Source organism: Oratosquilla oratoria, chromosome 36, assembly GCF_046742065.1.
Source record: "Oratosquilla oratoria isolate Oo_2021 chromosome 36, ASM4674206v1, whole genome shotgun sequence".
NCBI classification, from domain to species: domain Eukaryota; kingdom Metazoa; phylum Arthropoda; class Malacostraca; order Stomatopoda; family Squillidae; genus Oratosquilla; species Oratosquilla oratoria.
Genome location: NC_134812.1, coordinates 45,284,396 through 45,296,074, shown reverse-complemented (window position 1 = coordinate 45,296,074; position 11,679 = coordinate 45,284,396). Strand labels below are relative to the sequence as shown.

General features: G+C 45.1%; 1 long non-coding RNA gene and 1 pseudogene across 1 annotated transcript in view; one reads left to right on the top strand and one right to left on the bottom strand.

The window, feature by feature from the left end:
- The first annotated feature begins 4,066 nt into the window (after positions 1-4,066).
- On the top strand, positions 4,067-6,221 carry LOC143019238 (uncharacterized; annotated as a pseudogene).
- LOC143019239 (uncharacterized) overlaps positions 4,846-11,679 on the bottom strand; it is a 34,003-nt gene continuing 27,169 nt past the window's right edge. The window contains exon 3 of the long non-coding RNA XR_012965812.1: positions 4,846-5,645. This is a non-coding gene — a long non-coding RNA (uncharacterized LOC143019239). The remainder of the gene's footprint in view (positions 5,646-11,679) is intronic.

Here is an 11,679-nt window from a genome sequence, read left to right as displayed (position 1 = left end):
ATTTTACATTCAAAACATCGACAAATGGGCATTGGTAGTACATTCCTATATCATATCTCAGGTATTCTACGTGAAGATAGGAGGGTATTTTTATACTGTTTATTCTTTTTGTTTGGTAGACTCGGATTACCTTTTGTTCTGAGAATTCATCCAAGAGTTCTGGTTCTATGTAACATAAGAGCAGTTGGATTTTGACCATTCCCCCACTGTTGTAGAATTTTTCATTTTGGTTCTAAGCACTGGCTTGGGTTAGGAGGTACTGAATTATTATACTGAGTTCTGGATTCAAGCTCAACTACTAAGGATCCGTTTGACAGGGGCCATTTTAAACAGGATCTTCCAGATGAAGAAATGGGGTCTTTATTTACTTTGAAAAGGTACTGTGTAGCAAGAGATAGACTACTGACTTCCTTCGCATCAGTGTTGTGTCCGTAGAATGAATGTCCCCAGTAAGGTGAAAGTAGAATGGGGTATGTTTAGGACACCGTCTGTAGCCCCTTCTCCGTGTAGGTCGGATTCTGGAAATGGTTGCTCAAGCTTGCTTATAAGTGCCGTCCTTTACTGCCGCACTTGCCCGAGTGCTGGGTGACCACTAAACTTGGACTGTTTCCGTCTGGGTTGTGACTAAAGACTTCCGAATGATATCACCATCTCCTACCCCGCCTCCACCCCCTATCACGCACCATCGCCAGTAGTACTTTTGCTAGTAAAAAGAAGAACGACGTCGTTGAAGGAAGGGTATTAGAGTGACTGCTTATACTGTGTACATGTGAGTTAATGACGAAGGTAATGGGTAGGGGACTGGAGATGGTTAAAGAAAATAGAGAAAAGTGGAAGGTAAGCCGGTTATTTGCTGACGACACTGGGTTTGTGGCAGGATCAGACGAAGGACTAAGGAGTTACTGACAAAGTTTGGGAAGGTATGCAATAGAAGAAAGTTGAAGGTAAATGTGGGTAAAAGTAAGGTTATGAGATGTACAAGGATAGAGGGTGGCAGTGAGTTGAAGGTAAGTCTAAAAGGAGAGAGGCTGGAGAAAGTGGATAGGTTTAGGTATTTGGGATCACATGTGGCAGGAGAAGGGAGAGTAGAGCGAGAGAAGCAAGTAAATGCCTTGGGGAATTTAAAAGTGTTACGAGAAATAGACAACTGGGAATACATATAAAGAGGAGATTGTATGAAGGGATGATTGTGCCGACGGCGTTGTATGGAGTCAGAGAAGAAAATTTTGAATGTTTGAGATGAAATGTCTGAGAAGTATGGTAGGAGTTACTAGTTTGGATGGAGTGAGAAACGAAGAGTTGAGTAGGAAAGCGAAAGTGGGAAAGGAGATGGCAGATAGAGCTATGAAATATTATTGGGATGATTTGGACACATGGGAAGAATGGGTGATGAGAGATTAGTAAAATGGGTGTGGAAGGCAAAGGTGGAGGAAGTGAACTTGAAAGGACGACCGAGGATGAGATGGATGGATGGGTGAAGGGGGAACTGAGTAAGAGGGGAGAAGGTAGGAAATAGGGAAGGGTGGAGAATGTCTGTGTATGGATGATACTGTTATACAAGAAAGGGAGGGATAGGGAGTGGGTGTAAGGGGTGCTTATATGTGAATGATATTTTGACGCAGCCCGAAGTTATTTATCCCCGTCTTCTCTTTTTCTGCATGAAGGTACGGAGAGGGGGCGATCGCCGATTAAGTGAAGCGGCCTTGCTGTGGATGTATTGTGTCTTGCTGCATTGCGTTTGACCCAGGACAGTTGGCTGATGCAGGGATGACTCGTCATCTATGAGGAGCTAAGTTGGGAAGGATGGAGGGGGTGGTGGAGGGAGTGGTGGAGGGGAGTGAAATAGGTGGGAATAGATACATGCCTGACTTGGCTACCTCCCTTATTATAAAGGAGGAAAAGCTCTCGGTATATAGATAGATAAGTTATACTATCAGCCTCAGCCGCTACCTTTGGTGAGAATCGAGGAAAATGGATCCACGTAGATGTGGTGACATGAGAGGGAGCATTTGGTCCAAGAGTCCTGTTCACATGTGGTATCTATCTATATATTTAAAGGCTTCTTTCTCTTACAAGGGAGGTAGGGAGCTAAGGCACGCTCCCACCCCCCAATCATCCCACTCCCATCCGTCACCCATTTATTTCCTTTCCATTCTAGTTCCTTGTAGATGAAGGGCCACCCCTTCCCACGCCCACTCGCCAGGTCAGAAGCAATGCAGTAAGACACAGCATGTATGACGTGCGCACCAAAGCAAAACAATTATAAATGGAATGTTTATGTTCAGGAGCATAAGCAATGTGGTCTGCACCCTAAAACACGCCTAAACTTGTTCACGGGTATTGAAATTAGAACAAGGAGTAAGTAGAACATTAACCAATTATCGACAATAGAAACAAATAGATAGAAGTATAGAAAATGGATTCAGAGGTTCAATATAAAAAAGTACGTTGAACCAGTAGCAATTATTATCAACAGAAATAGACAGGAACATAGAAAACGAAGCACACTGTTCACAAAGATAGAAAATGGAACGAGTGGGCCACAACTGAGAAAACGGAGTGGACTTACTTAGCTCCAGAAACATAGAAAATGGAGAACGCAGGGCCTGCAGCTAGAATTGAAAACGTAGACTGAGAGAACGACAGACGGACAGACAGACTGAGAGACAGACAGACAAACTCTGGAAAGCAAATTTGGAGAGACAACAGGGGCCCCGAGATGCGAAGACGAGACATCGGATAGAGGGTCCGTGAAGGAGAACAAACAGGCTAGACTTACGGACTTTCGCAGCTTCTGGCACTGCAGGAGAGGAGTGCGAAGGAGAGGGGAAGGAAGGAAGAATAGAACGGGGGACGAGGTGTGGGGGGAGGGAGGGAAGAGGGAAGGGAAGAGGGAAAGACAGGAAGAGGGAAATACAGGAAGAGGGAAATACAGGAAGACAGGGAAGAGGAAAGGACTAGAAGGTAAAATGGGGAATGAGTACAAACACAAGGTGAAGGAGAGCGAGAGCAAAGGGAAGCTAGGATCTAGGAAATAGAAAATAGGAGGAGGAAGGAAGAAAGTGAAGGAAGGGGAAAGAGAGGGAGGGGGAAATGACGGGAAGAAAGAGGAGGAACACGAGAAAGGAAAAGGAAAGTGAAAGGAAAGAAAAGGAAAGGTAAGGGAAGCTAATCTTTGAAACACATGATCCCGGTTCACACCTGTTATTTTCAGCTAATCAGAGATGCCCTATCCACTCGCTACTTTTCAGAACGCATGAACTCTTGTGGTTACATCTAGTGTAAATGATCCTGTTATACTACAAAAGAAAAGCATGCCAACAGGAGATCTTTTGGTCCATAACTAGGTCGGATGCGGGAAAAGTAGATAAATGAATAAAACAAATAAATAGATAATGGCAAATATTAAACAAACAGAAAAATAATAATAATTCATGATAAATAATAAATGAATAAGTAATAAAAACAAACAGATAAAGAATAATAAATGATAGGCATTGCAGCATATAGTTTAGGTGTTTATCTAAATGAATTTTAAAACTTCGAAATGTACTACATTGCACTAACTCTACAGGAAGTCTATTCCATTCACTTACTTCACGGTTGGTGAAGTTGTTTCTATCCACTTCCAAATTAAATCTACTTCCTTCTTATCATTTATTTATCTATTTGTTATCTATCTGTTTATTGATCTATTTATTTACTTATTTATTCATTTATTCATTTACTTATTTATTTATTTATTTATCTATTTATTCGCATTCAGTATGAAGATTATGTCACTTTTGATATCAGTTCCATTTAGAATCTTAAAGACCTTTATCAAATCACCCGAGTATACGCTTTTCCAGGGAAAATAGGTTCATATGCTTTAGGCCCCGCCCACACGAAGCATTTTGATGCGCTATGTATTGAAGCGATGAGTTGAAAAAATTGACTTTCAATTCGTCGTAGCATCATGAAAGCAGTCATGGGGCGAAGCCATTTCAAATTGCTGAGCAGTGTGTCAATGACAGTTAAAGGGAGAGGAACCACACGCTCTGCTTCGCTCTTCTATTTTCATACAATGGCACAAGCAACTTCCGCAAAGCCGTTCGAGTGGACGAAGACTATTACATTACATTTCATCGAGCTACTAAAGCAGCACACAGCCATTTGGAATATCAAGTGCAAAGAATATAAGATAAGAAATATAAAAAGTACAAGCATCGAAACTCTAAAAGCTGACTTATATTCTTTAACAAAATGTAATGTGCGGAATGAAGACATTACCAAAAAACTCCCTTAACTGAAAACACAGTTTCGGGAAATGACTGCCATCAATGCATCAAAGAAGTCTGGTGCTGGCACGAAAGATATATACACTCCAAAACTGTGGTGCTTTAATGATTTACTTTTCCTTGTTGAGGGAGAAATCATACGTGCCTCTGCTTCCAGTTTAGATGTAGAAACTACTGAAAACCTTCAACAAGTTAGTTGATAATTCAAATGTGTGTACATAAGCATGACCATAATTTATATACTAAAGATGTATATGCCAAACAAATTATTATTCTCTCTCTCTCTCTCTCTCTCTCTCTCTCTCTCTCTCTCTCTCTCTCTCTCTCTCTCTCTCTCTCTCTCTCTCTCTAGGGGGGTGACTATGTACGTGCATCGACTTACAACTTAGATAGCGGAGGAAACACACAACAAGTAAGTTCATAGTTTTATTATAAGTACATCAGCATAATTCAACTTTGTATACAAATTAAAATATCCCTAATAAATATTTTAATCTCTCTCTCTCTCTCTCTCTCTCTCTCTCTCTCTCTCTCTCTCTCTCTCTCTCTCTCTCTCTCTCTCTCTCTCTCTCTCTCTAGTATATTCCACACATACGTTGTTGCCAAGGAACAGCTCTTTCCTCATTGAAGTAGTCCATAAACTCTTTCCTGATGTCTTGTGCCTCTTTTGTCGGATGTCTCTGTAATCGGTCCAAAAGCAGAAGCTGCCTGTTATCACGCCATGCCCCTGGTGTTACTACTCCATCATCAATATTCTCATTGTCGAAGCTACCCACAGGTGTATAGGTTGATGTGTGTTCCCTGTGCAAGAAATTATGCAGGGCCGTGAAGGCAAGAACAATATTCTCCACCTTTTGAGGGGACAAATTTATTGCACTCAGGAGAACACGAAATTTATTTGCCATAATGCCACATGCCTTTTCAACAACTCGGCGCGCTCTTGAAAGCCTGTAGGAAAAAATTCTTTGTTCATTATTTTGATGCTTAAAAGTGCCTCTTGAGTGGGAAGGCATCATCACCAACGAAGACGTATGACAGTATTTTGTGGCTGTCACTCAGCTGCTCATCTTCAGGAAGACCTATTGTTCCTTGTTGCAGGCGCGCACACAGGCTCGAGTTTACCCACACACCACCATCCGAAACTCTCCCATTTGTTCCAACGTCTACATAGAGGAACTCGTAATTTGCGTTCACTACAGCCATGAAAACTATACTGTGCGAACCATTGTAGTTGAAGTAGTAGGAACCACTCTCTTCTGGAGGCCGTATTGCGATGTTTCCCATCTACCGCTCCAACACAGTGCGGGAAATTCCACTTTTCGAAGCATTTCGCCACTGCCTTCCTCTCGTCAGGAGTGTTGGCATCTGTAAAGAAAATGTAAAAAAAAAAAAAAAAAAAAGAAGAAAAAAAAAGAGAATAAATAAATAAATGAATAAAATTCGTCCTTTCCTTGTAAATATAGGTAAATTATTAATAACCTTGATAGAAAAAAAAAAAATCTCCACAGATAGGTGAATTGGCAACTCTGCCAAGGAATGAGGAGACCAACGATGACTCATCATTGGCCACTCCACTCTCTGTCATCAACCTGCACCCAGCTTGACATCTGCATCTTCAGTTAACCCCTCGCCGTCGTCTTCCCACTTCTCTGCACGTAGTTCAAGTGGGACTTCAAAGAAGAGGAAGGCAGTTGACCAAACTGATAAAGTTTTGGAAATTGCTCTAAGTAAAGTCTCATCCCTTCCCAGTCATGTGGATGTAGATCCATATCTGGACAGTGTAGCAAAGTTAGTATATAATGGACTTAGAATATGAGTGAAGACCAGCGGAAATTAGCCAAAAAGCTAATATTTGATGCTATAAGTATGGGTGACATGGAAGATCTTAATAGGGAACATCAGATATTGCAAGTAGAATGTTCGGACAAATTCCTGGCATGAAAAGGTACTTAGGTTACAGCATATTGCCATACAAAGCACAATTTTACATAGCTACTATGAACATGCTTTTATTGTTCATGTGATATATAGAAATGTGTAAAAATAATAAAGAAATGAAAACTATCACTGTACTTTGTACCCATCCTATGAAACTCACCTTAAGATAATCCTCCCTTAAGACATTATATATGGCTGCACATGTTTCAGGGATGATCAGACTGAGGCTCTGTCTTGAAATTCTAGTGAAATACTGGAGACCTGTGTAGGATCCTCCAGCGGCAAGGAAGCAAAGTGTTGCTTCAAGGCGAGCACCAGTTGGTATGCTGTCACGGATGCCGGTGTCCGGCTTGCTAATACATGGATGTATCTTTTTCAGCAATTCATGAAATGCATGGAATAGCATTCGCATATAATTTTCAAAGTCTGTCTGATTTTTTGCCTGAGCTTTAAAAATATTTTACTAAATCCACTGTTTGCATCACAAAGTCCGACGTTTCTTTTTCAATTTTTTGCCTGAGCTTTACAAATATTTTACAGAGAAAGCCACTGTTTGCATCACAAAGTCCGACGTTTCTTTTTCATTTTTTTTTCTAGCTGCACACACAGCAATTATACCCCACGGTAGAGTTTCTTGGCAGAGTAGAGCGTCGGCAGACATCCTCCTCCCGTGAAAGCCAAATGATGTCTGAGACGTGGTTGCTCGCGCAAGGGTATTCGCAGTGATGCAGCCCGTCTGGACGCTAGTGTCATGTTTTCAACACCACGACTGCATGAAGTCGCTGATGTGTGATGCTCCGTGTGGACGGGACTTCAGTCGATTTTCGTATGATTCATTTTTTATATTTCTGTCAATGCCTTTAATGAGATTCGGTGACCATACGGATACAAGCTTATTCCAAGTGTGGACTAACTAACGTTTTCTAAAGCTTGTTCATGACAGCTGGTCTTTTAAAATCAAAAGATCGCACCATCAGTCCTAGAATCTTATTTACCTTGTAGTGTTCTGTAGCCAACACGTGTAATTACCCCTTCAGGACTTGTGATCGCCGAGTACGGGATAAACAATAGTCACCCCTTAGAACATGCGTTCGACTAAACATGCGTTCGACTAATTTTAATTAATATAATAACAATGTTCATTATAATAACTTAATTCATTATATAAATAAAATAAAACATATCCCTCTGCATCCTGTAAAAAGGATATTTATATATTGTAAATATATTTTGAATAATTGTATACTAAAGACAAAGAATCTAGAATTTCGCCAACATTTCTGTACAAAGTATCATCGCCATTTTTAATAAACAGATCAGTCATGGGACTTTAAATAACCTAGCTTCTTTAAGGAAGAGTACCAAGCTGTTTGCACTGAACACGGCAGTGTTTATCCCAAGGGTGCATAAGGGTAAATAAACCGCGGTGATCTTTTGATCTTACGGGTGCCTTCCGATGAGAACATTGCTTGCCGTCGGCACAGAGTGCGCAAGCATTCATTCCAAATGTGCCTAAGGGAACCATACCACGGCAAACTAAATGGTGTTTTCTTACTCCCCACTATAAAAAACTTCCCATACCTTGTCCCTGCAACTCGTTTCAGGCTGACCGCTTCTAACAAGGACAATTGAGCAACCACTACAATTGGTAACCCTGGAGTGACCGACCGCCAGCCCTGGACTTCCGCCGCCTCAGCTGCCAGCTGTGGACTCTCGACGCCCCTGCCGCCTGCCCTGGACTTCAACCGCCAGCCCTGGACTTCAGCCGCCAGCCCTGGACTTCAGTCGCCAGCCGTGGACTCTCGACGCCCCTGCCGCCCAGCCTGCTCGTCCAGCCCGGCTCCACCCGCCCGGCCTGCACGCCGCACCAGCCCCGTCCCGCCGTCCCGGCTTGGCTGCCCAGCCCAGCATCACCGCTCCGGCCTGCTTGCCGCACCAGCTTGCCCAGCCCCGCCCGCTGTCCCGGGTTGTCCTGCCCGTTGACCCAGCCTGCCCAACCCCGCCAACCCGGACTGCTCTGACCAACCCAGCTGCCCACGAACATCGCTGCATACTAATCACGTAAGCATGACGGACGATCAACAACAGGAAGTAAGTGCATTCCGCGCACCCCCTTTTTCCAACCGCGACCCAACAATATGGTTCACAATCCTCGAGTGTAACTTTACGGCAAACCGCATTACCACCAGCCTTAAGAAGTTTTCACATGCTTGTGGCCTCTTACCACCTGACGTACTCCTCCAAGTTTCAGACACCATCTCCAAGGCACCTACATCCGGTACCCCATACGAGGATTTGAAGAAAGCCGTTCTGGACCGCCTTGAGTCTTCCGAAGCTACACGCCTGCAGGAGCTCCTCTCGAGAGAAGAACTTGGAAATGAGAAACCATCCGACTTGCTGCGAAGCATGAAGCGATTGCTCGGAGACAAATACGCAACATTCGACACCTCCATCTTGCGCCACCTATTCTACCAGCGCCTACCAACAACCATCCAAGGCAACCTCTTCAACGCCAAGAACAAGCTCTCGCTCGACGAGCTAGCCACGCTCGCTGATGAGTTCATGGCTTCGGTACCAGTTGCGCGCCCTACCATCGCTAACCTCGCCGACCAGTCCGCAACTCAGGCGTTAACCGAGCTAGTCTCCAAACTCACCCTCCAGGTTAGCGCCCTCCAAGAGCAGGTTGCCAATCTTCAACAACGACCCCCGTCACCAAGATACTACCGCAACCGCTCCAGGTCTACATCCAGAGGAAGACCCAAGCAAACATCAGGCGTCTGCTTCTACCATCATCGCTTTGGACAAGATGCGAGGAAATGTACACAGCCGTGCACCTTCTCACCGGCACCGTTAAACAAGATGGGCGAACGCTAACGGCGCACAGCGTTCGCCAACATACATCGAAACTCTTCTTCGTATTTGATCCACTCTCCAACACCACATACCTCATCGATACCGGAGCTGAAGTCAGTGTCCTGCCTGCCACAGCAACCCAGCAATCACTGCCGCCGATGTCTTACCTCTACGCAGCCAACGGCACCAAGATACCCGTTTTCAAGAGGAAGACACTTCAGCTAGAACTCAACCTTCGCCGATCCTTTGAGTGGACCTTCTACGTTGCAGCAGTTTCCCAACCAATCCTTGGCGCCGATTTTTTGACCCACTTCGATCTCCTGATCGATATTAAAAATCGCAAGCTCCACGACCCCCTTACATCGATGTCATCCAACGCCAGGCCAACAACCGGAGTAAGTAGCCAGCTTTCAACCATCAGTGCCGATAACAAGTTTGCTTCTCTCCTCAGGAACTTTCCTGCCTTAACACAACCTTACTCCACGACCACGACTGTGAAACACCACTTAGTGCACCACATAGAGACTACGGGACCTCCAGTCTACGCCAAAGCCCGTCGTCTGGCTCCGGAACGCCTCAAGCTAGCCAAGGCAGAACTGGAAGCCCTCATGCGTCAATGTATCATTCGTCCAAGTTCAAGCAACTGGTCGTCAGCTCTCCACATCGTCCCCAAAAGCAACGGTGACATCAGACCATGCGGTGACTACCGCGCCCTCAACTCGCGAACTGTGATGGATAGGTACCCAGTTCCCAACATACAGGAGTTTTCCTCAAACCTTGCAGGAACTCGCCTATACTCCCGGATCGATCTTGTAAAAGCCTTCCATCATATTCCAGTCAACCCGCCGGACATCCCCAAAACAGCTGTCACAACACCTTTTGGCTTGTTCGAATACGTTCGAATGCCCTTCGGCCTCAAGAACTCTGCCCAAACTTTCCAGAGATTCATGGACGAAGTCCTACGAGGCCTGCCTTTTTGCTTCACCTACATCGACGATGTGCTCATCGCCAGCCCTGACGAAGCCACACACCAAGACCATCTGAAGCAAGTCTTTACCCGACTACAAGACTACGGCATCCACATCAATCTCGAGAAATCTGAGTTCGGTGTTTCATCCATCAACTTTCTAGGACACACCGTCACACCTTCAGGCGTCACCCCTGTCTCATCCCGCTGCGACGCCATCCAGAGTTTTCCGAAACCTACAACACAGCGCCAACTCAAGCAATTCCTTGGTATGTTAAACTTTTATAATCGTTTCATTCCAGACTGCGCTCAACTGCTCCAACCGCTCTACTCCATGATCAAGCCATGCAAGAGGGGACGTTCCATCGTACTCAACTGGGACGCCGAAACTGATGCAGCTTTCATGGCAGCCAAAGAAGCACTCGGGAATGCTACCGCCCTTAGTTTCCATATTCCTGATACTATCACTTCCATCTCGACAGATGCTTCAGACACAGGTGTCGGCGCAGTTCTGCAACAATACATCAACGACGCCTGGAAACCCATCGCCTTCTTCTCAAAGAAGCTCAACAATGGCGAGAAGAAATACAGCGCCTTCGACAAGAAACTCCTAGCCATCTACAAGGCTGTCAACAGGTTCAGGTATTTCATTGAAGGGCGACAATTCCACATATACACCGACCACAAACCAATCACAGCAACATTCATCCATAACAAAACAACATACTCCCCTAGACAACTACGACACATAGTTTTCATCTCCCAATTCACCACAGATATTCGTTACGTTCGAGGTGAAGATAACTGTCCTGCCGACACACTCTCGCGCAACATATCTGCAGTCTCTACCTCTCTCATCGACTACGCCGCTATCGCTGCAGACCAAGCTAGTGATACCGAGCTGCAGCGATTGATGGAAAACCCCGCGTTGCAGATCAAGAAGGTACAGCTCCCTGGAACCAACACTCAGCTCTACACCGATGTATCCACGGACACCATCCGTCCCTACTTGCCCGAGAACCACAGGTATCCCTTGTTCCGCCATTTACATGACCTCTCCCACCCAGGTATTCGAGCTTCGCAGCACATGATGTCACGCTTCATCTGGAGTGGAATCGCCAAAGACGTTCGTCACTGGACCCGCACCTGCGTCAAATGCCAAGCTTCCAAGGTCACACGCCACACCATCTCCCCTCCAGGTACCTTTCGCCCAGTCTCCACTCGACTCGAGCACGTCCACATCGACATCGTCGGACCGCTTCCCTTCTCCGACAGCTTCAGGTATATTCTTACTTGTGTAGACCGTTTTACACGCTGGCCCGAAGCAATCCCGCTTACTGACATAAGCACAGATACAGTAGCCAAAGCTTTTATAACTACCTGGATTTCAAGATTCGGTACACCACTCAGCCTCACATCCGACCGTGGTAGCCAATTTGAATCCAATCTATGGAACAAGGTTATGTCTTTGCTAGGTATCCGACGTTTCAGAACAGCAAGCTACCATCCTCAATCCAACGGACTCGTCAAACGCTTCCACCGACAACCCAAGGCTTCACTTGCAGCAACAGCATGCGACCGCGCCAACTGGTCTACGGTGCTTCCAATGGTCCTCCTCGGTATACGCACGTCCCTCAAGGA